At 36.9% G+C, this 25,577-nt stretch overlaps 1 long non-coding RNA gene across 2 annotated transcripts in view; it reads right to left on the reverse strand.

Annotated features, from left to right (window-relative positions):
- Positions 1-267: 267 nt before the first annotated feature.
- Positions 268-25,577, reverse strand: part of LOC149918324 (uncharacterized) — an 89,594-nt gene continuing 64,284 nt past the window's right edge. The window contains exon 3 of one of the 2 annotated variants that reach the window (XR_016466545.1): positions 268-366. This is a non-coding gene — a long non-coding RNA (uncharacterized LOC149918324). The remainder of the gene's footprint in view (positions 367-25,577) is intronic. The other variant, XR_016466544.1, reaches the window with a different exon arrangement.

Consider the following 25,577-nt stretch of genomic DNA (forward strand, 5'->3'; position numbering starts at 1 on the left):
ATTGCTCTTTATTATCATATTTTCTTTTTCAGTTTGCCACATTTCTCAAAACATAAAGATGTAGGTCCTCAATCCCCATTTTTGAAAATCCAGTCAGTTTAAGACAGAGATGCTGCATTTGGAATAGGAAAATCATCTGAAGACTCTCATTCATTTGCTGGCCATTTTAAGTGACAAGAGCATGGCTCTATTCTCTTTGCACCCTCCCTTCAGGCATTTATAAACATTCATGAGATCCCCTTGAGCCTCCTTCAGGCTGAAGTCTTACCTCTCTTCACAGCAGAGCAGCTCCAATTCCTTGATAGTATTCACAGCCCTCTTTTGAACTCTGTATGTCCAAGTCCCTCTTGTACTGGGAACCTAGAACTGAAAATATTGTAATGCTGACACTAGATATCATAACAGTCACTGGTCTCACTGTAACTGAAGCCTAATTGCCATTACGGTTTACTTTCATGGATTGAGGAAAAGAAAAGCTTTCCCAAACACTTTTGATCACCACTTTGGCATGAAAACAGCACTGAACTATAGTTGAAGCTTGCCTTGAATTTTTTATTAGTAAAATTAATTGTTTTGCTTGGCTGTTCTTCATATCTATATTTTTTTCATTTGTCTTTTTTATTGCCATTTAAAATATTAGAAAAGAGAGAGAAATTTACATTTAGAGGATAATTCAAAGCTTAACTGGACTATGGACATCTTTTTTTTTATTGATAGTAATTGTATCCCAAAACAGTTTCATTCAATTGCTGAGAAGCATAAAGGAAAGAAAGCCTAAAGGACAGTTGAAAATACCCTATACTTTCTACAGAAAATTCCACTCTTTTGTAACCCAATAAGAAAAAATTTCTAACTTGACATTTCCAGAATAAACTAGACCAGACTAGACTAGGAAAGAATAGAGTAGAAAGTTGGAAAAGACTTTCACAGGTCATTGGATCCAACTGCCTCAACACTTTGGAGCTAGCAGAAAGTAATGCATGATATTGAAGGCATTGTCTAAATGCCTCTTAAATATTAGTGGGTATGGGGCAACAGCCACCTATCTAGGAAGCCTGTTCCAGTGTTTGACCTCTCTCATGGTACAGAAATGTTTCCCAAAACTCATCCCAGCCCTACCCTGGTGTAGTTTGGTACCTTTCCCTTTCTGCTACCAGTTCCCAGGAAGGAGCAGAACTCGACACCTCTCTCTGCTTTCCCACCTCAGGGAGCTGCAGGGAGAAGTGAGGTCCACTCTTGGCCTCCTCCAGACTGGACAGCCCAGGTGCCCTCAGCCTCTCCACACAGGACATGCCTCCAACCTTATTATCAGCTTTGGTGCCTCCCCTGGACATACGGAAGGATTTTCAAGTCGTTTTTGTGTTGTGGAGCTGAGAACTGTGCACAGTATTCAAGCTGAGGCTGTACTAAATATATAGAGAGAGAATCGATGCTCTTAGCTGGCTTGCTTATGGAAGTAAGCCAAAAAGCTCCACATATGCTCCAGCCTATCTCCATTCATTCATTTTTGTTCTCTGCTGGGTGTGTACAGAGGTCCATGCTGTCCTACAGGTGTCCCAAGCAGAGCATCTTACATGTCTCATCTATCCTTTCAACAGACAATACCCTGATATTTCTCATTCTAGGAAGCTTTTGATCCTTCTTTGACAAACAAACAAACAAATGTCACAACAGCATGTTGATGCTTGGTTGCAAGACTTCAATTTTCTGAATTTCAAAACAGTGTAGGTTTTGAAGTCTAAACTTGACCCTGAGCTCACAGCCTTATGCAGGAGTAGATGTGCAGATGCAGACATAAAGGAACTCATTTTCTGTCTCATGGAGACCAAAAATTGCAGCTATGTATGGGCCATGCTTTCAAATTCCCTTTCCTTGTTTCACCTATTGGCAAATGCTCCTTATCTAATATCACTATCTGTATTTTTTTTTTAATTCCATTATCCAAAGTGAAATCACAGCTGGGACTCATGGAAAAAAAAGTCAGAGTAAGCCTGCCAAACATGTGTGTTTTCAATCCAGCCTAGAAGAAAGGAATCACTGTGATAGCTAAAGGCAGCGAATGTCTGCACACAGCACTGCTTTCATCATGCTCTCTCCATCAGAACTTGCACTGATTTCTTTTCATATTCTGCTGTGAATAAAGGCTATGCATTGACTATTAAATATACTGGGCTTGATTTTAACACTCCTCCCCTGAAACAGATCAGAAAGAGCTTAATTGAAGTCTGTAGACATAATCTAGTAATTTAATATCAGAATCAAACCAAGGACTTTTCTGTGCATGTACTAATGAACATTTTAAAACACCAGTAATGGTGATGGCTTTTTTGTTTTTTTTGGTTTTTTTTCCTAAACAGAAACTTATATAATAAGCACTGAGTAACTGCAAAACTTTCAAACTCAAGTACAAGTTAAAAAGAATGAATGCGGATGAACAGAAAAGGTAAAATAAAACTTAGCTAGGGGGAAGCAAGCAAGAATTGCTCTTTAAAAAAAAAAAAAAAAAAAAAAGTTGTTGTGCAATATTATATATTAAGCACATTTTGGAGCATAATTCAATATTATATACCTCCCCCCACCCATCCACCAATTATCTGGCAGTAGGGATTCACTGATACAGATCTTTTTATGGCATCTCATTCTAGAACTCTATGAACTCATATTGCAGAATATTTTCTCCGCTATTTGATTATTCTTTTTTATGAACAAGCCTTTTTGACTGATGTTTTCTTCTCTCAGTATCACTGTGGCTTAGGATATGGAGAATTTCTTTTACACTGAGCATCCTGGGATTTATTGTGCAGGGGATCTTACAAAGTATGAGACTTCAGCTTGTTTTTTAATGCTGGGACCAGTAAGGCAAACCCCCCACTTCTATATAGACTAGTGTTACTTCCACTCTCGATTACTCATATTATATATTACTTACATGATTTGACTTAACAGCTTCAGCCTCATTATGTTTAGCACAGCACACATGGGGAGAATAAAATGGCAATCTGCTATCTGAGCCAAAGTTCTTGCAAAGACATATCAGTCCCAAAGGAAGGCTTCACAGAGACACCCCCAGTCTCAGAAAGAGTGAAGTGGTGATAGCAATTTTTCCAAACTGATAGGGGAGAGGTTTATTAAACATTTATTTTGTTTGTCTCCCATATATTTTTCCCCTTGGTTTTCCCTCTGGGCTGCAAGCGCACAGTGCTGGCTCAAGATTCAACATGAGCTGGCAATGAATGCATGCTTGCAGCCCAGAAGGCCAACCATATCCTGGATTGCATCGGGAGAAGTATGACCAGCTGGTTGAGGGAGGTGATTCTGCCCCTCTACTCTGCTCTTGCGAGACCCCACCTGGAGTATTGCATCCAATTCTGGTTCCCCCAACACAAGGACATGGAACTGTTGGAGAGGGTCCAGAGGAGGACCACAAAGATGGTCAGAGGGCTGGAGCAGCTCCCCTATGGGGACAGACTGAGATTTGGAACTCTTCAGCCCAGAGAAGAGAAGGCACTGGGGGAATCTAATGGCAGCTTTTCAGTACCTGAAGGGGGGCTACAGAAAGGCAGGGGAGGGAATTTTCATAAGGGCAGGTTGCAACAGGGTAAGGGGAAATGGTTTTAAACTGCAAGAGGGTAGATTTAGACTAGATATTAGGAAGAAGTTCTTTACTGTGAGGGTGATGAGACACTGAAACAGGTTGTAAATGCCCCGTCCCCGGAAGCATTCAAAGTCAGGCTGGATGGGACTTTGAGCAACCTGGTCTAGAGGGAGGTGTCCCTACCTATAGCAAGAGAGTTGGAACTAAAAGGTCCCTTCCAAACCAAACCATTCTACAATTCTTTGATTCTACCTTAAGGAAAATATGGCATTTCCATCAATAAGGGTGCAATCTTCTGCAAATGGGCTCAGTAACACATGTATCACTTTCTCTGCTGATTTCTTCTATCTGTTTAGAAAATCATCAGAGCAAACACTGTGTTTTATGTTAATACTATCTCAGAATCATCTGGGTCAAAAAAAGACCTTCAAGATCACCAAGTCCAACCATCAGTCTGACCTACTGAGTCCCAGCACTGAACCATGCCAATGTACATGCCTAGTAGAGAGGTTCCTTATTTAAAATTTCCATCTAGTGTTCATCAGTCTGTGACACTGATCAAAAATTGAGCGATTAGATCAGATGAAAAGGAGCTGACAATAAAAAATAATTGAAAATAAATGTTCAGAAATACATCAGATTGGCTTCATTAAAGGTTTCATTTAAAAATATTTACACTTACTGAATAAATGGCCTCATTTCAAACTACAAGGACCAGATCTATTTTAAAAATTCCTTAAGAAATACCATTTTCTTTTGTTTCTTTCCTTTTTTCCAACTACCAATAATGTAAGATCAGTGTAAACGAGAACACATTCCAGTAACGTCTGCAAAAATGCTGGCATTTAATAAAAATCAGCCTCTTTACTGCAGATGATAAAATTTAGATGTCTACAAATCCTTAGCTTTTTCATGGTGGAAACATTTTGATTTACATGTTGTTCTAAGGTTGTTGGTTTTTTTTTTTCCTCTTAATTTCCCTTCTTCCACATTCTCCAATAAACAAACCCAAAAAAGGATGCTCTTTTGGGATGACTAGTTACAACTATGCGAGAATCATTTATTCTGAAATACATTGAAAAATTACAATCTCCAGATTTTTTGCATAAATAAGTGGGATCTGCTTGTTTTATAACTGAGCTGAGTCCTAGGAAACCAAGCCATCCTCCCAAACTATCAATTCAAGGAATTCACACAGAGCCAAGAAGCTTTAAAGCTGTCTTGTTGACAGGAAGCATATTTTATAGTTGTTCACTTCTCCCATTGTGTAGGAAGCAATTCTACAGTGGTAGTTTAACCTTCATCTACAAAGAGCAATTGTTCTTCCCATGAGGCCTGTGTGATTTTCACTTCAGAAATACACTAACACAATTATTAATGGGAACTACAAAAAGAATCATATTTTTACAGTAAACACTGTCAGCTAAATGCAGACCAATACTTGTTTTTAATGTAGAAAGCTTCTAAAAACTGGTAGAATTTTGTTTTTATTTAATTATTCTGCTTCCTGCTTTTATTTTCTGACATCCAGGAGTCTCAAACACCTCCTTGATCTAACTGGCCAGACCCAGGCGACAACATTCAACCCAAAAACCCGCATCAAATCTGTGTTTGTTGAAGTATTTCTGAATGATAGTTACTAATATTATGTTTCAAGACCTGCTTATTAGTTCTATGAAAAGATAGTGGCAGAAGGAATAAATAATATGTCTCAGATTCATTGGGCCATACATTGAGAAATAACATGATCAGTGTAGAAACACTCTTAGGAAATGTCCCAAACCTGAGACTTCTTATTTCAGGAGTATATATTTCTCAAGAAGGCATCACTTCAAATTATGCTTTCTGTACCTGCTCTTCTGAAACAAAGTGTCTTCCCAGGGCCCAGCCAGTTCCTGGAAATTTGGTTACTATTTTGTTAATACCTGTTTCCTTGATTATTTTTTTTTTATCACCTGGGGTTTTTTGATCTCTTAAGCAGGTTTCCCCATCTTTGTGCTGATACACAAAAAGTGAACAACATTTTTACCACATATTCTTGAAGCCACTTTTATAGGCAGATCCGCTGTCTCACTTAAAAAAAAAAAAAAAAAAAAAAAGGAATGTTTTATGTGCTTAAGAGAGATGAACTATTAAGTCGGTCGCTCCTGGGTTTAGTTATGTTACTTCATTTTGCAGGTCGACAACCATATCTCTAATACAATTCATAAAACATACCGTCCTCCCAACTCTTTCCTGTAAGTAGCTCTGTGTGTCAATGTTGTAAACTCTCCTGAAAACCTAATTTTCATCAACCAAGCGATGTAAATTAGTCTAAGAGCTGAACTGTAGCAGCACATGCATCTGCACTTTAGTAACTGCATGAGCGTGGACTGATTTGTTTAGGATAAAACTATGCTGAGAAATATTAGACTTTGGATAAACCTGCCTGGAAATAGAGTTATGCCAATATGAAAGTGTGAGAGGAATATGCACAAGGTATTATCTTGAAATATATGGGCAACAGTATACTAAGACAGATATTTAATTTAGGCAGCAAAAAATTTATACTTTGTAATTAAGTACATAGAGGGAAAGATTTGGCTTCATTTAGATCTAATTCTATCCACTTGAGAGCCTGACTAATATTTAAAATTGCACTTCTGTGAATTCAGCCATACTTCTACGACGAGTAATCTTCTTTGGCCCATTTATATATCAGCCATTCAGCTTTTCTATATTAGTATTGATGTCACTGGAAGTGCATGATTCTTGATGAAGCTCTGGCCCTGTGCAGCTTGATCATATCTCTGCCAGTGCTATGTGTAATTGTACAAGAAAACAACACAGACCAGAAGGAGTGCATTTATAGACTAATACTGAAGATCCAGACAAGCACTTCAGAATCATTTTAGGAATAACTATAATCTGATGCCATTGACAGAACAACCACTATCATATGGACCACATCAAATGTAGTTACAGAGCTGATTTTTTAGTTTATTTTCATCTGATAGAAAGAACATCTGTTGTACTCTATGAGACAAATCCAATGGAGGATTGAATGCGAAAAACTGAGAAATTCATTTCAGAAGCTCAATCCCAATACAAACTAAGATAATAATTCAAATAATTCAAACACATCAGCTATATGTTTGATGCACCTTAATCATACCATAATCATAAACAAGGAAATATGAACTGGAATGAAATAAGTAATTCTCCTGAGGCAAAGAACAGCCCATGTCAGCAACAGCTCTACAGCTGGGTTTGGGTTTTAGGCAAAAGATAGACAGCAGTAATCACACCCTCAGGGTTCCAGACCTTTTGAAGAACGAGGAGCGGATATGGAGGAATGCTAGTTCAGGCTTGGTGTCATAAAGCAAGTAAACTGTGAGACAAGTTTGGGCACAAACATATATTAAATATCCACAGGAGCTGCAACATTGCTAAGGTGAATTCAGTCTTGGAAGCCACCCATGATAAAAACGTTTTATCACTAGAGAGATGTGTGCCTATGAAGCACATCAGCTGTGTTATCTGAGGAGCTATAAATGAGCACCTGGCTCAGCCAGAGAGATTTGTTCTCCCAGCTCATTCTGCTGCTTCACGAAGGTGTTTCTGGGCCATCAAATCCAACCCCTCATTGAAGTATCCTACCATTTTATAAAATCCATTCAGAAACTCACATGAATTTCTATTAGACAAAATTGTGGTGTTCCCCAGCATTCCATAGTTCTCGTGGGAACACCCTTACATCTCACACTGTTCTGGTTGTCAGGAAATTTTTTACAAGACAGCCTAAATATAGTCTACGTCAACTAATTTCTCTCAAGATAAACCACTATCCACCATTCTCCTGAAAAAATCATATAAGCTTCTAACTGAGACTGTTATTTGACTTTTCTTGGCATGAAAGAGAGCTGAAAGTACATTTTCGTGTCTGTTGTTTCCCAAACGCACTGGTCATTCTGAAAAGGCTGAGAACATCTGCTCTGGAATGCTTACAGCAGTCATTTCTCACTTCTGTTTCTGTTTCATCCACGCCAAAAAGAATCATGAAGCAATTTTACTACGTCTAGGAAATTTCACACATTCCCCTTTGGGATTTGCAAATAATGCAGCTTCAACAAAAATAAAAATAAAATAAAACAAAACAAAATAAAATAAAAACTACTTATTGAACGGCAATTCATGAAGGAATTACAGTGTTTCAGAGGGTATAATTCTCTTGTCATCTCAATGATATTTGTAGAAATCTCTAAGGCAACATTCATTTTATTAATTCAAACTAAAGTCAGTTTAAAATACTGTAATATGTTTAGTTTAAAAAAAGGTTAGAATCATTATTGTCGTCATGCTGTCACTTTGAGGACTGGAGATACTAGAATTGATGTGAAAACTAACAATTAGGAGTGTAAAAATTGCAAGCACATGTACAGAATATTCAAAAAAAAAGTCAGACATTGTGCAATTAAAGGATAATTATATTAAAATAAGATAATGGCTATACAATATAATTATGAATACAAGAAGGCTACAGTATACAAATAAAAGACAAATGAACACAGATGAAAATCTGTCTATATATCAAAACAAATGAAGGACTGCAAGAACAGATAAGAGTTTGCTTCGAGCAGAGGATTTTGTCAATTACAGAACTAACCAACCATGGCTGAATAACATCCATGCTTGGATGAAAGATCACTGACACAAATCAAGCACTGTAAAGGAGCCACCATTAGCTGTGTGTTCAGTTATTTTACATGAGCTGAGCTCATCCCTCCATTCTCCTCATAGCCCCTGGACAAACTCCGTGTTTATGAGGAACAAATGCAGTCCTGTAATTCAGTCACACTACAGAAACAGTGTTCCTCCCTACTGTTTGCACCTAGCATGCTCTTTTTGGATGTAATTAACTGATGAAATATGTACATCAAAGTAATCTTGTTTCTGTGTTCATTCTCTGCCTGCTCTGTTTCTGTGCCTCCAAGAAAATATAAATTACAAATTGCAGGTAGAGACTTTCCATTGTGTATATGGGAGTACTATGTGCTAACCTATTTTCTTGAAAATACAAGGAACCTCTGAAGGCATTTTCTTCCTAGATCTGAGTTTAGAGGTACTTAATTAAAAGGTATGGGAACACTCTTCGGTAAAGGGAGGTTCCCTGAAGATTCATTACTGGGGCTCTGAAGACAGTGCCAGTTCTTCCCTCTAGCACTGGAGTTACTGCTGAGTTCTCCTGAGAGCTGTTGTGCCTCTTATTTAACATCTGTTCCTTCATATCCCACACAGTGTTTTCTGCTGCTTTTTTTTTTTTTTTTGCGTTCAGATACAAAATCATTCACCTTCGTATGAGACCACATGCCTTCTATGTGCCACAATCAATATCCATAGTGATTGTTTCATGCTTATGATACAAAGTTAGTCTAATAGATTGAAATAACTTTTGTCATGGGTTAAAAATTTCTGCTCAAAATTCCTATCGGTGTTAATCTCTACTTGCCCAGGAAACTCATGGATTTATCTGTTAATCTTATTTATTTATAAAAGGGTACTTTTTGTGATTGATATTAAATGACTTGTTAGAGAGTATGAGGGGATGGGTGTTTAATGATTATTCAAGTTTCATTGTGTACAAAGCTGTGGTTTGAGGTTTAATTAGATCACCATACAAAGACTAAAATTATTATGAACCTTTTGAAATATATGGTAGAGAAGTAAAAACACATTTATAGATATAGATTATAAAATAAAATTGAAATATGGACATATCCTTGAGTGCTCAGGATGACAGATGTTGCCACAGAAACAATAGTTCCAGCATTATCTAGGAGTTGCTCATATTTTATTTCCTAACTTTATCAAGGTTAGAACAGAGTGAAAAGAAAATAGGATCTATTTCAACACTCTGAGGACCTCAGCAGAGAAAAAAGGTGCTCCTGTTGAGACTTTCTTGTTATTCCTACATGGTGTTAGGCTCTCATTCATCATCCCCAAAGAGCAAATGAAATGACCTCAGTCAGACCACAGAGATTACAGCTGTGAATTAAATGTATCTGGAATTCACACCTCTATGGAGGGAACTTGTAACACTGGACGGTATCCACTGGTGTTGGCTTTAGGCATCTGACATGTAAACATGTCAGATGAAATATGACATGATTCTCTTTCTAATCAATAACTGAAGAACAGCATTTAATACTTTAATCTCCTTGTAATAAAGGCAAATGAAGAGAGGTTATCACACTCTACCTTGACACATTTTCCTCTATTTCCTATAAACATCCTCTGGAAAAGTAGCTGGGATATTATTCTAGATGTCTGAAGTAGAAAGAAGGCTATCAGTTGACTTCTTTTTAAAGGAGGTTAAGGTCTTCCAGATTAAAATATTACCTACTGTAAATCCCTACCTTTTCTTTGTAGGCTTTTACTAATAGAAGTAATTGCCTTAACTTGTGCCAAAAAAGCAGTTGATATTGCTTAGAAAAAAAAAACACACACCAGCTTAACTTATCCCAGATAACCCTGAGTGCATGGCAAGATGTTGTATCACTGGTATCAATTCTATTTCCGATACTGTAGAATCAAAGAATCATCTAGGCTGGAAAAGACTTTCAAGGTCACCAAATCGGACCAACAAGCTGATCTACCAAGTTCTATCCACAAACTATGTTCCTTAGTGGTATGTCCACATTGTCTCTTAAATGCCTTCAGAAATGGGGACTCTACTTTTTCCTTAAGCAGCCTTTTCCAAAGCTTGATCACCATGAGTAAGTTCTTCCTAACATGTGATCTAAACTTTCCCTGGCACAATTTGAGACCACATCCTTCGCATTCAACCCAAAGCTTTTCTTCTGTGCCTTCCTATTATCACACAGTAGTGCAGTCATGAAATCCATTCAGATTAGTTGAGTCAGTTAAATACAGCATTACCCATACCTGTATATTTGAGTTTATCCCATTCATGTCACCGAAAGATAATTGGATGCATTCACTTCACCTATTTAGGATGCCAAGCTGCCTTTCTGCACACACTATGCACAATGTTCCTGAAATTGCTAGTGCTTTCGGCAGTTCTCTACTTAGATTCATCACAATATGCTATGCACTAAGAAAATGCTTGCTATAAGCAGCTAAAGAGAATACTAATCTTGCCCCTCAGTGGCAAGTATTTTGAAGACAATATAATTGTTTTGGCCAAAGACAGAAGTCAGTAGTAATGGCATAATTTGTTCTTATCCTGTAACTCAGGCAAAATGAAATAGTTTATTCTTCAGTTCCAACTGACATTCAGGAAGATTTGAGTTTTCTCAAATTTTCTATGTATTCTAGTTCTATTGCCTGCAGCCCAAAACTTGGAAAATACATTATCTGCAGCATTAGCTGTTTTTTCAAGTTCATGAACTAAGAAATCCAGATTTATCTTGAATTTGAATAAATGATTCATTACAGGGATGAAGAAAAAGAAAAATAAGCCTTGTTGGCTTACTTCTTTGCATCATGCCTCTGCATTTCCAGGAATTATTATCACCTTCCATCTGCCAGCCTGCCAAAGCAGAATCTGAGTAACTTCCACATGATATAAATGTTTTATTATTTTTTTTCTGAAAAATCTAATAAATGAAGAGATTTAATAATAATTATCATAGCACTATCCTTTTGTTATATTAACATGTAACAAAGAACATGCTAATAGAGGAATACTGTGATACGATATTTGTGTTCTGCATAACATTGAAACTGAACTTAAAAAAATCCTGGTCTTATTTACACATTGAAAGCAGTCAAGAGAAAAACAATATATACTCCTTTCTGGCACACGGGGTTGTGTTCAAAGATGTGTAATGTGGTTTGCCAAAACCTCAGATATTTCTTAGAGAGCAGACAATTTAAAATTATCCTTCCAAAATAAATAACTAAGTAAATAAATAAGAAATTACAAACTTCCCTTCCCTTCCCTTCCCTTTCCCCTTCCCTTTCCCTTTCCCTTTCCCTTTCCCCTTCCCTTTCCCTTTCCCTTTCCCTTTCCCTTTCCCTTTCCCTTTCCCTTTCCCTTTCCCTTTCCCTTTCCCTTTCTCTTTCTCTTTCTCTTTCTCTTCTTTCTCTTTCTCTTTTAGTCACATAAGCTCAGTTCTATTAAGATAAGAAGGGTTTACCCATTTTTAACAAACAAGAGAAAGGTAATGTAAGGAATCTTCAAATAGAATTTGACATTTTTTATGCCATGTCAAATACTGCCTTCAAAATTGTCTGTCCTGAATCACTTGGTCTCACTGGAGCTTCTATAAATAGGTCTCTCTAAGAAAAGACACTTAAAACTCTAGAAATGAAGTCAATCCAACCAGAAAAAACTTCTGGGGATAAAAAGTAAAAAAGAAAAAAGAGGAGGAAAAAAAAGTTAGCTTTGACTGCTGATACATATCCTTTTTATGTAATTGTTTCTGAATTGTTTATTCATCAGTCTTCTGTGAGAACATTATGGGGAAAATTGAAGGCACTTCATTAACACTACCGCCATACTAGTGCAGGTGATCCATTTCATGAGCCTTACTAGAATCCTAAATTGGCCTGCAGCCTACATAAATACTTAATAACAGAAGAGTATCCTCCAATTATTGTGATTTAAATTGAAAATGACAAATAGATTTAATGTTTTGACACTTCATTTGGCTTTGAAAATATTTACCAAAACAAAACAAAATAAAAACATAAATACATGAGATATTTGATAGTGTTGTGTTTTCTCTATGGTATAATCTCTGAAAATCTCAGGTAGGACAGAATCACCTGACCAGTTAAGCGACAGTCTTACCAGGAAGTCAACACTCTGGAAAGAACAGTTTTACATGCCTAGGATAAGAAAAATTAGGAGGAAATCAAATGAAATTAATAGGTTTCATGACACTCCACTGCAGCATCTGATGCATGGATTCAGATGTGAATGATCCAAATTGTTTATTACAAGTTCTCACATCACTTATATACCTTCACAAGTTTTCTTTTTCTAGCTTTCCCATTCACCTCTACAACTTTCCCATCCACTTTTACATGTCAACAGAGCATTCTACAAAACACTCTTCAACCGTTCACACAGGCACTTATCCAGTCAGAGCTGTGAGATGTTCTTTCTTCTTCTAGAGGTGTCCTTGGTTCTCATGCTGTTTATCTTGCTCCACAGCTTCTGCTCTGAACAGTTTTTCTTGTATTCCCACACTCCACAATTTAAATTAAATTGGATAAATAGTAGAGTAACCTGCGTGCTAGAGGATTAGACTTTAGAGCAGAAGGAAAAATTTCCTGAAGCAACAACCTTCAGATCACTGACTTGTTAAATGTGCTGCCATGTTTGTGTACATATTCATCACAGTATGTGTGCTTCTGACTTATGTGGCTGTATTACAACAAACTTTTCATATCTCACATTCTGGACTGGTATTGTATTGAAGGACTTTTATTATGACTTGACTTATTATCAAAATTTTCTGGTTTTCCAAAATACATTTTCCTCATGGTTTACCTAACATTTTATTGCTGTGAAATTGCATCAATGGTTAATTTTCTGAAAACATTTCCGAAGATGCAAATGTTCCCCAAATTTAGCTTGGTTGTTTGTTTGCTATTGGTGCTGTAATAACTAGATTAATAGTAAATTATAACTCAGTCTTTCATATCCAATTTGTATTGTAAATTGCTCTTCAGATGCTCTCTTTCCTTTGACAGCCATAAACTTTCTTAGACTTTTCTTGCACTGATGTCAAGTAAAAATGCCTCCAGTTGACCCAGTGCTTTACAGTAGCAGACAGTGGGAATGAAAGGGAAAGGTGTCTTACGCTTTTTGGTGTGATATTCAACATATAAAAGTCACTTCTCAGCTATTTAAATGGAGAGTCTCTGTGCAGAATGACACCAAATAGGCAAAAGCTAAAGACAAGAAAGAGGTAATGTGTGAGGTCCTTGTAACTAGTGAAAGAATTTGATCTGAGAATTTTAATAAAAGAAAAAGGGAGATTTTTCTAGCTGAAGTGAATTCGAGGAGAAAGTATCTGACAGTAGTGAAAAGGCTAAAAAGAATAGTGAAACTACTGAAGGAGAAAGACAGCAAGGGAGAAACGATATTGTTTGAAACCATGGAGATGCTTTATAATATATACAATTTCTCTCTGAATTGAATTCCAGACTTCTCAGATGTGCACTCAATTCCCAGATAACAAAGTTTCCTGCATGGAACAGACAATTCACTTAGACTACCTATATGTGAGTTTTCCATCTGTAAAATAAAAATGAAGGGAAGAAGGCCAATGGAATTTAGGTCAGATGAAAGGAAAAATTGTATCTTGTAAGACATATGGAATAATTTCAGTAATCCTTCTGATCTCCTCTGAGGCTTTAGCTGAAATTCTCTCCTCAGTGTTGCACAGCATACTTTATAGCAGTTGTGAGCAGATGGAAAGTACCCAGAGAGGAGGATTAAACAAAATTCTAGAAATCTAGGAAATATCACTCACAAGAAAGACTGAAAAAAACTGTAAAACTGCAGTTTGTGAAAGTTGAGAAAAGAGATAACTCAGGAGAAAAAAAGGCAAGTGCCCCATCCCTGAAGACTTTCAAGGGGATGCTGGATAAGGCACTGGCCAACCTACTCTAGCTGCAGTGTTCCTGTTCATTGCAGAGGAGTTGGACTACATGGCCTTCAGAGGTCCCTTCCAACTCTAAGGATTCTATGATTCTAAGTGTGAAAATGTAGAAAGTGGTCTGGGAAAGAAAAAAAAAAAAGGAAGAAAGAAATTATGTGCTCTCCATAACTGTTGCGGATTGGGCAGTAAGTAATTGTGGTATATGTAAAGAAAGGATACTTTGATGTTAGGATAAAATTTTCTACTTACATCATTACTAAGAGCGATTTGTATGAGTGTACTGCAAAATCTGCATTACAGGAGATCTTTTCTTAATTGCTTGACAATTACTGGCCAGGAATTACACGCTTAGAGAGTTGCCACTGACTTCAGTGCAACTAAAATTAGTTATTTATATAATAGGAAGTAAAGTTGCTGTGATGTTTTGTTAATTATCCAGTCCCTAGGCCTCCAGATTTTGTTTGCCTTGACATCAGTTAGAAGTATCAGTTTTCTGAAGTTTCAGTGGACTACGGGAGAAAGGTATCCTTAATCTCAATTTAATTTTAAAAAGGAAATTAATTTAATTATGTTACTAATTACTTACTTTAATATATTTTGGATGAATAGCTATTAGTCAAGGAAATATCTCATCAAAATCTGTCTGTTTTGTTTCAGATTAAAACCCTCATCAAAATCTGCCTGTTTTGTTTCAGATTAAAACCCATAATATCTGCAAGATTTCTTTTAAGCAGGTAAGGTGGAAATTATTGACAGGTAGCATTAATTTCTTACTCTTGTTAAAAAGTGAACTGGATTATTAATAATTTCTCACTATTGGAGATAGTGGAGGTATCTTCAAATCTGTGTTTTCAATAAGGAAAGAAAGCAAGCTTTGAATTTCAAAGGTGAATATTGCAAATAGTAGGTCATTATGGTCACAACAGTTTTTTTTTTTTTCTTTTGAGAGGTTAGTTTACATGGCAAGAGGAATTTACTTACAAAGCATGGACTGCACAACAACAAAATAAAATTTTGATAGAGTGAATTGCTAACAAACTTTTAACCCTCCACTTATGAAAGGTATAAGGACTCAATCTCATCCTGTTCTACATGTAGGAGTATCTATGAAAAGAAATTCAAAGTCAACAAGACCTTGAGAAAGTACTGATGGAATAATTTTTCAGAAATAGCTCCTCTTCCCTGAAAGGCAGTTCTCCACTCAGGATACCTCTGGGTTATTTTCTTCCTTTTAGTGTTAAGAAGTGTTTCATTTTTTGCAGTCAGCCACTCTCGATGGAGACAGTGAGTGCTCCCTGTACTGAGTGGGTGATGTGCCAGTTGCATTCAAGGAGGCATTTTCTTCCCCTCAGAGGAATCCAGCACTTACCACTACTTTAGATGTGACTGATATTAGCAGCCACGCATCCTGTATTACCAAACTTTCCAGTCTGTTTCTTTAATTCTATTTGATCTGATTTCAGACTGCATATTATTTGCAGTAACCAGTGTATCCAAGACCAAAGACTCAGAATTGTTCCTGTTTCCCTGAAATTTTCATGGTGCCTTTTATGGAATAGTATAGTAAATTAGATTTTGTATTTCTTTTCTTTTTCCGCTTGTACTTGCCAAGGTAGTATCTATCTGAATATTAGATTTTTGCAAGATGTCTGACTGCTTCAAAGCTAGTTTGTCTGACCACTGAAATTCAGGACATCAGAAGATACTTCTGCTACAAGTGGTCTTACAGGATCCAGACATTTTCTTCTATTCTGTTAACTTATAATAGATGTGTGACAGAACACCTTCCTATGCAATTCTAGATTGTTTACAATCAGCTGAACTTTTTAAACTGTATTAAATTAAGCTATCTTTGAAAGAGGAAATGCTGTTCTGTGAAATCCATGAGTTGTGGATTTGTGGGTTTTTTTTTTTTCTTTCTTTTTTTTAAATTTTGGCTAAAATACTACTGCAGACAAATCACAGCAAAGATTATTTCCTCAGCCAGAAATACTTTCTCTCACCCATGTGGAATAAGGCCAAAATATAACCTGATAAATTTGACTCTAGTGTGTCTATTCATAGAAAAACAAAAGGAAATAATTAGTTAAACTGTATAGAAATTGCAGTTTTGGCGAAACAGAGATTTCAAATGCTAGTTTTACTCACTCCTACCTCTATCCTCATACATCAGCTAAGAATCTGATCTGAGCAAAATGAAGTTCTATCCAGTAACTTTTATGTCTTTGCACAGAAAGATATGGAAAGATTTATTACTTTTCAAACAGTATATACAACATTACGTATTATTCACAGTGATAGAAAATCATCTGGTTAACATACAAATGCACTGTACCTAGCACAGGAAATATATAGATTCAGTGTGGCAATTTACTAGGATTACACCTTGTTTGTCCCAGAGTCTAACGGAGAACACTTCTATTAAATTTCCATTTATGGCTGCGAACTACTCTTGCATGAATCCCCTTATTCTTCAAGGTAAGCAATTTCTGTTCTCTAAACAAGATCATTAGTAACCATTAATTACTGGTTGTCAATGAGTTTTCATAATTCAGTTGAGCTACTGTGACCTACTCTGAAGGTGCTTTTATGTCCTAAAATCAGAAGTATTATCTCACATTTGCCATGGCCTAAGAATACATGTACATATAGCCCAGCCGATGAATAATAACTTACTAGATAGCTGCAATTTGGCATCACTCTAAGCCTACTTTTAGCTCATTCTCATGTTTGCGAGACAGAAGCATTTTGTGTCTTGTGATTAATAGCACCATGGTTCACCAGCACAGAAACTCTCAGAAATATATTAAAATCTGTATTATAGGTTCTGTTACAATGGCAAATTATTAAAGTGAAAAAAGACCACTAGCATCATGTAGTCCAACTATCAACCCACCATCATTATGCCCATGAAGCGTTGTTCCTTTGTGCAACACCTACCCTTTTCTTGAAAACCTCCTCTGCCACGTCTCTGGGCAGCCCACTTCTTTCCTTACACTAAAAAGAAATTTTTTACATCATTAACACTTGGCCTAACCTTTGGGAATTGGTAAAAGAAACTGACGTTGAGGGAACAAGGGGAAAAAAACTCTGAGTCAGTAGGTGACTTATTATATGATAATCAAATAAGATGAAAGAAATTGCTGATCTGAAAATGAAGAGAAAGGGTGAAGATTTATAAACTGTAGTCACACAAGAGAAATTCCTACATCTTTAATTTGTAAATGTGATTGACACTAAATGAGACTCTCTCATTTTTCTTAATAAATACATGAGACTATATTGCTATCACTTATTATTAGCTTCTTATTTGCATAGTACTAGGCAATTTGCATTAGGAATTTATTTTTCCCTCCTCTATTTTGTTTTTCAAATGAATTTATGTTCACAGTGGGAGGCAGCAGGAGAAATCCTGGATTTATCCACAGAGAATAGCAAACAGTAGGCAAATTTCCTTCTTGGTCCCCCGCTGACTTGCCAGAAGAAAAAAGATTGTTCAGTCATTGTGTACATTCAGTTCTCATCATCTGTGGTCCCAACAGGGGGTCAGTAAAATGTCTTTGGGATTGCCAGTTAGCATTAAGTGTGCTGCTGACTTTTTGGAGGGTGTGGGTATCCTTGAGTTTAATTCTCAATTCAAAAGCCCTACTGCTGCTATGCTATTCACAGGCTATCATCTCACTGATTTGTATCTGGTTGATTTGCAGTCTTCCAGCTTCTTTATATTTTTGTCTCTTGGGAAATCTCCACAGCAGGAGTGACTCCACCTGCATGTTTACAAAGTGCCAAACTGCAAGGTAAATTACTGGCTGAGGGGATGGTGTTGGGATCAAGCTTTTGGGTACTGGCCTTTGAGAAATCACGTTTGTGGGCGTCGGATGGAATTTGGCTGAGCAAAAGTGTTCTGGGGAGCAATCTCACTGGATTGACCAGGGCTTTAAACTAGATTCTATGGGAGAAGGCAATGGAGTTCCTTGTGAAAAAGAGAGGTCTGGTAATGCTGCCTTTTTAGTATACTGTGGAGAAAAGACTCTGTTGTCTAACTGGATTTTGGAGGACTCCTAAGAGAAGATAACATTGTCAATAACCAGGCTTAAACCTTCTTGCATCTCTAGAGATACCTGAACCTGAACCTGCTGCTTCCCTAAAGTTATTGTATACCAATGCACACACCATGAGAAATAAACAGGAAGAACTAGAGATCTGTTTGTGTTCAAAGGGCCATGATCTCATTGCAAGCACAGAGATATGGTGGGACAGCTCACACGACTGGAATGCTATAGTCATGAATGGCTATGTCTTCTTTAAGAAAGACAGGCTGGCAAGTTGAAGTGGTGGAGTTGCTCTTTATTTATGAGGGAGAACAACTAGAATGTATTGAGCTCCACTGGGTGGGGAATGATGAAGAGGAGAGCTTGTGGGTGTGTACTACAAGCCATCGGATCAGGAGGCAGGTGAGGCCTACAAACAGCTGGAAGTAGCCCCATGATCTCTGGCACTGGGGACTTGATTCTTTTTGGGGACTTCAACCAATCCTGATATTTGTTGGATAAGCAACATGGCCAGACTCACAAGGTCCAGGAAGTTCCTCTAATGCATTAGTGATAACATTCTGATGCAGGTTGTGGAGGATCCATCAAGGAGGAGTGTGCTGCTTGACCCTGTTTTTACTAACAAGGAATGGCTGGTCAAGGACGTGATGGTTGTGGAATGCTTGGGATGCAGTGATTATGAGATGGTGGAGTTAAGGATCTTTTGTGGAAGAAGCAAAGCAATAAGTAGAATTGCTACCATGGACTTCAGGAGATCCATCCTTGACTTCTTCAAAAACCAATTTGGAAGTATCCCATGAACTAGAGTGTAATAAGATAAGGGGGCCTATGAGAACTGGTTGGTGTTTAAACACCACTTCTTCAAAGCTCAAGATCAATGCATCTCTAAGCGTAAGAAACCGGGGAAAGATGGCCAGAGGCCTGAATAGATGAGCAGGGAACTCATGGATAAATAGAAAGGAAAGAAGAAGGTCCATGAAATGTGGAAAAGGTTTCTATCTAACTGGGAATAATATAGAAATGTTGTCCGGGCCGGTAGGGATCTAATGAGAAAGGCAAAGGCCCTCTTGGAATTAAACCTTGCGAAGGAGATAAAGGATAACAAGAAAGTTTTCTTTAACTATGTCAACGGTAAAAGGAAGACTAGGAAAAATGTGGGTCCCCTACTAAATGAGGTGGGTGTACATAGGAAGGGTATGGAGCACTGGAACAGATTGCCCAGAGTGGTTGTGGTGTCTGCTTCTATGGAGATATTCAAGTCCCAGATGGCTGCCTACCTGTGCAACCTATTGTAGGGTATTGCTTTAGCAGGGGGTTTGGACCTGATAATCTTCTGAGCTCCCTTCCAGCCTCTCTGATACTTTGATTCTGTGATATATATATTTTAGGATCTCTTTTAAGCAAACAAACAAATAACACACAAATCTTTATTACTCACACATACAGACTGCCTCTACTAAACTACCATTATCAGTAAGAGTTAGCAGCTCTTTGACTACTGTAATGTACTGTCATAATGCTGGATTTGCATTGCAAAAGATATATTTATTGGGTGCCATTGATAACACTGATCGGATCTCACTCACTTTTTTACTCCTATACAAACAACTGAATTTTCTCAGTCTCACCTATTTTAGCATGCATTACCTTTTACAAGAAGGTGATTTGGTGTAATGGAATATGAACTACAGAGTATAAGACACTGAGTAGAGGCTATATAATTCTGATCTATTCAATGTAACTACAACTTTTGTGGGCCAATAGTAATCTACAAAAAAAAAATAATAATAATGTCCAGCTTTCCCTCAATCCAACAACAAATTGATCTTGCTAATGAGATAGCTCAGACTGGGCAGACAGCTTATGAGCATGCCATGATAGCAAATTAAACATACCTGGCACTATTCTCCCACAACTAAGCATACTAATAATCTTTCTTCCTCCTCCAAAACTTCTTGTCTCCATGCAACGCCCCGTGGATCAAAACAGTACCAAAGATGTACCATTTAAGTATATGTACAAGCAGGTTCTGATGTCAGGAATATTTCCAAGCACAGTTTAATTCACATGCATAGGTGTTTATAGTGTTTACCAGGTGTAAGAGACACCAGAATTTTAGTAATCATGTAATTTACACAAAATAATATGTTTAGGTCTTCTTAAATTGATTTGAGATCCAAGTTTGCTCAACTTTTAATAAAAGTTTCTGAATACTGATCTGTTCAACAAATTGACTGCATGCAGGTATATTAAGGTAGAGGATAAGGTCTTTCTAAATAAAATGCAGTGAATCCTAACTAGAGGGTAAAACCTTCCTCCAACCTAGAAAAATGCCAGAACAAAACATTTCAACATTGATTCAGCCACCTAATTTTAGGAACTTACCCAAACACTTGGCTTTATATGGAGGCTCTTTCCATAGTCATAGGGGTTATACAGCTTATATGGGGCAGAAATCTGCACCTTGAAACATGATGTCAAATGAGAGAGCCCAGAGTGACTCATTGCCTCGGTTAGTATTCCAGCTAAATACTAAAACTTAGAATGATTCCTCTTTTTATAGATCAGTGTCATGGGGAAAAATTGCTCACTCGTATGATTTCAATCTTATTGGGATTGAAGTGGTTTACTGATTGATTAACAACACATCATTAAAAAGCAATCAGTGAATTATGCATCTGGCATTGATATCAACAACATATCAGATAAAGCACAACACCAGGCACACACAAAATATTAGAAATATCTACACATTTCTAAATGGTAAGCAAGCTTCTATAGGATCACATTTGCATAATGAAGCAGTGTTCCTATGCATTGCATCCTGCAAACTAGGACAGATTGCTTCAGTTCCTCTTTTCAGGCTGACTCCTTTTTAAAAATCATCTTTGTGATTAATTTCTGTTTACTCTGATTGATGATTCTTTTCCCTATCAGGTTTCATTATTTGGGGACAAAAATCTCAGATAGTTTTGAGTGTCTTGGTCATACAAACTCCTGTCTCACCAGCTTTCATTATACAGGCCCATCAGCAGATGGGGGAGTGTGTGAATTCACTCTCTGTTCCTGTATAACACATTTGCTTTTGAATCTCACCCGCTTCAGAAAAGAAGACAGACTGGTATTTGCAAACAGCACTGTTGACATTATCAGAAGAAATCCAGCAGCAAAATAGATGGTCTACTTCCAATATTTTTACTTTGTATTTTGGTATATATTATATTTACATGCCTGAAAAATAAGGAGAAACTAGATTTGGTGAAATTAGTTCTGGCTTACAGTGAAATAACTGAATACAGAACGCTAAAGGTTCTGATAATTTAATGTTGTATGTATATTGCAGTGTTTAGAAATGGGTCTCTTTTTCTTCAGTTTCTTCAGAATAAATGTAAAAATGTATCTATATAGGCACTTCATTTTAGACACGTGCTTTACTCTGTGTGTAATTTCCAGACAATGCTTGCCATGGATAATTAGGTGGACTAGTTTTAAATTACGTGAAGATTAGCAATTTGTATTTCCAATTCTTGTTTTAGATTAAATGTGAATACGCATGCACGTGGGTGTGTGTGAATGTGTTTCTGCATATATTAGTAAGAGTATCCCACTCAGAGGATGTGATTCCTTCCCTTTCTATCCCCCGACTACCCTCCTATCTTAAAAAATTGGAACAAGTCTGAATTTGATTTACAACCTAAAGTAAGTGACATTGCTAGAGGAAAAGAGGTAAATAATAAGCAGGTAAAACCAGAATATCAGAAGTGAAGACCTGGCAACAGCACTGCCTGCTCTAAAGTGCCTGCAGTCTCTGTCAGTTTAGAATAAAACAAATGAAACTACCATTTACCTGCCTCTCTAGTGCAAACCCAAAATGACTTTGCCCTGCTTTAGTTCCTCAGGCAAAAACAGAAAATGTCAAGACTGAAGAAGAAGATGTGCCGAGACTCATGACCAGAAGGTTTTCAAGCTGGAAGGCAGAAAAAGATCCCTTTGTGGTTGAAGAAGCAGAATAAATTGCACATGTCTCAGCCTTGAGAGCTTTGGGTTTGTTTCTGAATTCAAGAGGCTCTAACAAACCACAGAATAAGCAAACAAAAATAAAAAGCAGCAAGCTATGTTTGCTCTGATTTTGTCAGCTTCTCTCTTAAAATTAAAAAAAAAAAAAAGAAGAAGGAAAAAAAAAAAGGAAACCATTTTCATTAATCTAAATGGTCAGGTTTTACTAGCTGTGTGATTTGTTTACAAGAACCTGTGGTAATGATTCACTGTCTGGGACTAAGATTTATCTCTAGTTCTCGAATTAATAAGATTTTCACCCTGTTATGCAAAATCCTGAAAGGAGGAAAATATTTTTAAAATAATTATTTTTAGGCTGCAGATAAGAAGACACCTATGCAAAGGTCGGAAGAATGCTGAAATTGAAATCACTGAAAACCCACTGATGTTATAGGATGGAAAAACACCATAGGATTTTCAGAGGAAAGAAAATATTCTAGGATAGGAAGAGCCCCTTTGCTCTGGATGATATATACATGTTATGGATTACTTCTGATCACTGTGGTCTCCTTTTGCCAGTGGGTATGGCTAGGAATAGTTCAGAAATAAAGCAGGTCAGGTATAAAAGTCACAATGGGAACAAGTGGATGAATTGATTATAATGTTTGTATTGTATTCAAGTAGCATGCTTATTCCTCCTAAAAAAAGAAGCCAGTTAATAATAGCAGTAAAGCAGTCTGACATCTTGGAGATTCTCACATTGGGGCATATTTTTCCTGGGAGATGAAAAGAGGAAGAAGGTGTCTTATGACCCTGCTTCTCTTGTTCACAAAAGATGCATTTCAGAAATAATGGACAATGTCTATGATAAAATACTCCAGTGTAAGAGATGAACCATTAGATTTAAATACTGCTATTCAATTGTTTCACACTAATTGTCTCCACAACATAACATTTAAGAGAATTGGAGATTCAGGTGAATGATCATAGGATAGAGCAGTCAGCTATAGTACTTCCTTTCTTTTTTTTTTTCAATCTATTGGTATAGACAAATTGTTTTCTGTTCCTGGAAGTAGCAAGCATTTCCAGAATCTACAACTCGTCCAGCTATAGACCTGGCCACAGCATGTATTTCTGCCTGCAGGCAGGGATGGCTAGCAAATGGCTCCCATGAGAATGAATTTAGTAGTTATTTATCCAGTGTAATTTATTTGCTTGGGTTTTAATTACCTATTTCTACTAGTTTTCTTGGTGATGGCAAGAATGTTGCAGTTAGGTGTCAGACTACATAGAATCATAGAATTGGTCAGGTTGGAAAAGACCTTAAAGATCATCAAGTCCCACCACAACCTAACCAAACTACCCTAACTCTAACAACTCTCCATTAAATCATGTCCCTGAGCACCACACGGTTTTTAAACACACCCAGGGATGGTGACTCAACCTCCTCCTTTGGGAGCCTAGTCTAGTGCTTAACAATCCTTTCTGTAAATAAGTTATTCCTGATATCCAACCTAAAACTCATCTGGGGCAACTTGAGGCCATTTCCCCTCATTCTGCTAATTTAGACAAAAAAACTGGTGATACACATCTCAAAATCTGCTGTTGGTGGGCAGCTCGTTTTAAACAAGAGATCAGCAAAAGGTTGAGGAGATTTGCCTGGTGGTAGCAGTAATTATACCAATAGGACTGGAGTGACTCATAACGATGGCATTTAGCCAGGACCTCTTAACACTCTGCAGGGAATCTAAAGGTCACTCAGTTTTCAATTAATTGGTTTCTGGGGGATGACACTTTTTTGTGGCTTCCCTAAACTGTCAGGAGGGTTTACTTTTGTTCCTGTCCTGCCTTCCCTTTTTATCGGCTTTTTAAAATCAAGATGCACCCTCTCTTTGTATCGTACCTGTTCTTCATTTTCAATAGGAGCAAAGACTACATTTGAATTTCCTTATCTACAGACAGATGTTCTTTATCTTTCATTCTCAAAATTGCTAAACACAAATATTGATTTACATCTTGATAAAATGAGATACTTGCGTATTTCTTGGCAAGGTGATGCAGATAACCGACACTGAGTCTAAATGAACCATGGGTGGACATAATTCCTTGTTTTTTCATGGATTTCAGATTGTTTGGCAAAGCAGATTAATCAGCATTTTACATTTCTTCTAGAAGAGAATCCAAGGAAATGAAATTACTTTACTAAGAGGTGGAGAAAGCAGCTTGACCTATTTGAAAATAATGTTTTTTGTCTAACGCATCTTAAGAAGTATGAAATCTATCTCTGTCCACAGAATATACAATAAATTATGGTATAATGTTTTATGTAAACACCTACATTTTACATTACTAAAAATAGATGTGATATGCAATAAATCAGATAAGGAAGTTTATTTCAAGACTGGCTTCATAGATCCCAAGAAAATGATATGAAACATTGCTGAATAGCTAGAATCAACTGTAGAGTACTGATCATTTAAACTGAAATAGAAAGTTATTTGAATTCCCAATTAATTGTCTTACCTTTTTTTTTTTTTCCCTGTGAAATGAATCAATTCTTAATAAATTATTTTAAAAGGGAAACAAAAAAGAGAGAAACCAGAAAAAGATAAATCTCTTCTTTGATTTTATTTACTCTAGTGTCTTTGATGTATATATGTATACTATACGTAATAAGTGAAATATGTCTTTTCCAATGAACAGCCATAAAGGAAAAAAGAAGCAGACTGAGCATTACAGAAAACAAATTTGCTTGGGCTCTGCACACATAGAGATGCACAATGTGAATTGAAAGTTTTTTTTTACTACTGTCAAAAGCTATCTTTTGGCCTTTGAACCTTCCATGATTAAATGTAAAACTCGAGACCCTGAGATCTATCAGTTAACACTAAGCTCAGACTCACAAACTTTTATGTTTGACCCACCCAGAAAAGAATTGCTGATTTTTTAATGGAAGGAAATGTGACACTGTAGATGCTTAAAATGATACTTCCCATAATGAAGAGAAGTGAACGAATGATTGCAGTTTGGTGTTCTAGAGCAAAATAGTCCATTATGCTAACTCATCTTTGTAGAGCGTGTTGTAACATTTAGGTCAATTAAGTGGAGGTATTTAAAGATATCACAAATTATATTTGTCTTTATTTTCCCCATCAAAACAAAGATAAATGTTGATGCCCTGGGAGTCACAGGTATGTCATTTGTCACTGAGTAGTCACCTGTTTAGGCAGTTATTCCTATACATAGACAGAGAGACAGAAAGATAGTTACGTGAAAATCTTTAAATATCACAGATGTATTCTAAACAGGTGAAGA

This window comes from Phasianus colchicus, chromosome 4 (assembly GCF_987193195.1).
Source record: "Phasianus colchicus chromosome 4, bPhaCol1.hap1.1, whole genome shotgun sequence".
Classification (NCBI taxonomy): Eukaryota; Metazoa; Chordata; class Aves; order Galliformes; family Phasianidae; genus Phasianus; species Phasianus colchicus.